At 46.0% G+C, this 4,131-nt stretch overlaps 1 long non-coding RNA gene across 1 annotated transcript; it reads left to right on the top strand.

Annotated features, from left to right (window-relative positions):
• Positions 1-376: 376 nt before the first annotated feature.
• Positions 377-2,099, top strand: LOC148638945 (uncharacterized). The gene is made up of 2 exons (XR_015930842.1): positions 377-495; positions 1,068-2,099. It is a non-coding gene; the product is annotated as an uncharacterized LOC148638945 (long non-coding RNA).
• The last annotated feature ends 2,032 nt before the right edge of the window (positions 2,100-4,131 follow it).

Genomic DNA, 4,131 nt, shown 5'->3' with positions numbered 1-4,131 from the left:
TTTTTTTTATTAAGACTTTAGATCCCCAGATTATCTCACAGCAGCGATCTGTAGGTATTACTCTCCCCTGCCATTGTAAACTTCAGATAGAGGGAGATTAGGACCCTTAGACAACTCGAAACCTAGCAGAGACCAGCCTTAGGCCTGCTTGTGGGGACATGCTGTGCCAAGCACACCTCGTTTCTGATTAACCAGAGAGGAGGCCCTGATGAGCCTGCACCGGCACCTGCAAACAACTTGAGCATGAGGCACTGAGACGCCCAGAGCGGGCGGGAAAACGAGGGAACAAGGGCCTCAATTCCTAGAAAATGAGGCAGAAGGCCCTCCAGGTGGGGTTGGCTACCAGCAAGGGGAGGGGACAGGGGAGGCAGGGCTGGGAGTCAAAGCCAGCTTTCTAAGAACGCTGCTCACTCTGCACAGTCCGGCGTGCTGCGAGACTGAGATCTCCGGCCGAAAGAACCACAAGTCCGACATTCCACTTCAATTCCTGAAGCGGTAGGTTAAAAGAGACATTTCAATACTAATCCCATTAACACCATTAATTCTCGACTTGATAATATCCTGGCTTCCGTTCCCCACCCAAAGGCATTACTGCACTGAATGCAGCACTTGTGCATGGCCCAGACGTTTCTGTTTCTGAAAACTCAAAGGACACAAAGTGTTTTGGAGACAAAATGTTGTACAGATGCATGACTTTTTCAAGCCATGAATTCTTGACAAAATTCCTAAGCTAAAGGCTGATGAGAGAAACTGCTAGGCTTACTCCACGCTGACTACTCTGCATCGTGAAAGCAGAATGAAGGAAATCTCAACCTCTTTATATACCAGTATATAAATTATTAGAGATTTAACTATTAGCTGACGAGATACAGGTGTATTGCATACTCAGCTATAGCGACTGTGCTGATATTTATACACATTTGAGAGAAAGCCTCTGCTTGCTCATTTCAAACAGGCAAACCTGTGTAGGAGCATGTTGTGACAAAGCGAGCTTTTCTGATCATGCTGATGCTCGTTTTCTTTCAGCATCACAGCTCTGAGAAACGCTTCTTCTTGGTTTCCTGCAGGCTCAAGCTTGGTGATGTGGCCCTCCTTCCCCAGTTGCACTCTGTTTGCCCAGCGGTCACTAGTGGCCTGCCTGCCTTGCCCGGCCGAGGAGGCAGAGGGCGGGCAGAAGGGTCCGTTTCTGCCTGGAAGTGACGGTCGGCTCCCACGATAAAGGGGCATTGTGCTGCAGCGGCAGGAACAAAGCGAGGCAGGACTGGGAATTCGGAGGGAGAGAGGAGCTCAGAATTCAACAGCGGGACAATACAGGGGCTGGAGCCAAGCAGGGAAGAATGGGACAAGGGAGGAAGAGCTCCGGCTTCTTTCTCCCCAAAACGAGCCTCTCATTGTCCCTCGTCCTGCGGGAGGAAAAGGGCCCACACTTTTCTCAGGCCGGCCGGTGTCAGTGAGAAAGAGGAGGATTGTTCACACCTCTGTAGTGGTGACAGATTCCATATTCAAGTCTGATATTAGACATCGAGGAGACTGTGTGAACTTGCATGGAAAAAAAACAGCTTTCCCCTTAACAATCCTACATTGAGCATCACTTCGGTTATGTCATGCTTCTCATAGCTGCTTTACCTCAAAATAACTACTCAAGGCAAGGACGTCAAGGCCACCTCTGCAGCAGTTTTTGCCAAAATCACAAGTGGACCTCGCTGTCCCTTATGTATTATTTTATCCCAAGAATAGAAATACACACTACCAGGGCACTTTCCTGTGAGCTTGTCACTGCAGTGAAATAGCAGCCCCTTCAATTCTACTTATTTTCTGAGGCATGTCAGTAACTAAACCTGTTTACAGCTTCAGGAACAATAAGCTACTAGTTGTCAAAAGGGTAGATGGGGACTGGAAAAGGCAGGCGAACTGTGCAGCACCAGCTCTTTTTGCAGAGCAGCTTAAAAGAGGAGCTCAGCTTTACATCTCACTTGCAGGGTGCAGCACAAGGATGTCGATGAATGTGCATATTGTAATGGAGTGGGTTACCTCCCAATAAAACCACTTTTTCTTAATCACTGGAGCATCTAGCCTCCTGTGAGAAAAGATCTCCATAAGCCTTCTGAATGTTTTCTTCCTCCTTTTCCTCACTTGAGTTTGACACTACATCGGAAAAAAAGAGACATAACTCACTTTGCGGGAAAGAAATCCTTGATTCCCATCACAGAACCCACACCGACACAGACACGAACATGCACATACTCACACCAGGCCCAATTTCCCCAGAAGCCAAAGAGCCGACCAGTACAGCATGTCTTTGGACTATGGGAGGAACATGGAGAACACAGGAGAAACCCATGCAAACACAGGGAGAACATGCAAACTCCACACAGACAGCAGCCCCAGTCCAGAACTGAACCCAGGGCCCCAGTGCTGTGAGGCAGCAATGCAGACCACTCCATTCCCTTCCCAACCCCTGCAGGTCTGCAGGAAAACAGCTGGTGATTCCTGGCTCGCCTGAACCAAGTGACGGACTGTTGTGATCAGGAATCCCGTATTTCTTTGCAAATGGTGATTTAAGGATGACGAGTAACACCTGCTGCACTGTGTCCTTCTAAGACCAGGACAGGCAAGAATTGCTACAGTAGGTTAAAGCTCTGGATTGATATTGTAACAACTTTCTAAAACAGCATATTTTCAGGAGCATCAACCTAAAAGAGCTGCCTTGCAAGTTTGTAGATTTGACTGCATTTAACGACGGCTCTACTGGCATAACCTTTGTAAGATTGTGATTGTTACATGTGACCTTTGTAAGATTGTTTCTTCTCAGGAATTCAGTACTCCAGACTCTGTTTGCCTATTGACTGATTGGACCAATAACTCTGCAAAGAAGCCCAATTGAACCAAGTCCTTCCAGTGCTGGGAATACTATACAGCAGCCCTATCAAAGCTCAAGGCCACCTTTTGACAATCAGCCAGAGTGTGTATTTATAGCACCGAGGAAATGACTGCCAACAATCTCTCCTGGGATGTCCTGTACCTGCAGTAAAGCTGGTCTCATGCCAGAGAATAGCAAAGGTTTTTGGTTCACATCGAAACATTCCTTGGAAATGCTCCAAAGAACAAACATTAATTATGTACCAGATTTAAAGATGAACCGCTACTGTGAAATGGAAAGATGTCTTTGCTGTGATCACTTAAAAGTGCAAGCAGTGCTGCAATTTCAGACTGGAAATGTAACTGTTTCTGAGGTGAATGTCCACATATTCTAACCCCTGGCCTGCCAGCGGTTGTGGCACTTTCACTTATTTGGAAGATGAATAAAGCCTTTCACATTCTTCCCTGGATGACCCAAAGTCCGATATCAATGAGACTGAACACCTGTGGACCTGCAGGAGGAATTAACTGAGAAATGAAATGGTTTTAGAGGAATGTCTTTATCTGGGTTAGGGTCACAGAGGAGCTGGAGCCCATCCCAGCAAGTAATGGGCACAAGGCAGGGTACACCCTGGACAGGACACCAGCCCATTGCAGGGCAGTCAGAAACACACCCACCACCAAGCTTTGAGTATTTGAGTAGGGGAAACCAAAGCACCCAGAGGAAACCCACACAAACTGAGTGAGAACATGCAAGCTCCACACATATATACATATGCATGCACCCCCAGTCCAGAATTGAAGCCAGGCCTCCAGCTCTTTTAGGCAGCAATGCTAAGCACTGCACCACCACTGTGGTAATAACTTAAAGCAGAGATATATATCGTATCTCACTGACTTAATGCCAGACAGGGCAGAGGTATTTTGTACTGTAAACTGGTTTTTAGGCAAGAACCGTTCTATCATATGTCATGCACACATTTTTAATAATAATAATAATAATAATAATAATAATAATAATAATAATAATAATAATAATAGAATGGTTCCTCGGATCGATTTTGTATTTCATTTTTAATTTCGCTTTGGTTTGTTCGGTATTGGAAAAACAAAACGTTTAGGAAAAACTCGAATCGGCAGAGCTGAAAATTGAAAACGTCTTTTGACTGAAGTTCAGTCGTCTTCTTACAGAACCCAGGGCAATTACGGCCAGATTAATCTTAACCCACGCAGTCAGTTTTTCACATACAGCCTTCATGCGAGCTAACCTCA

This window comes from Lepisosteus platostomus, chromosome 27 (genome assembly GCF_059453375.1).
Source record: "Lepisosteus platostomus isolate fLepPlt1 chromosome 27, fLepPlt1.hap1, whole genome shotgun sequence".
Taxonomy (NCBI): Eukaryota; Metazoa; Chordata; class Actinopteri; order Semionotiformes; family Lepisosteidae; genus Lepisosteus; species Lepisosteus platostomus.
Note: the sequence above shows the minus strand (reverse complement) of the source record. Positions and strands in the feature narration are given on the sequence as shown.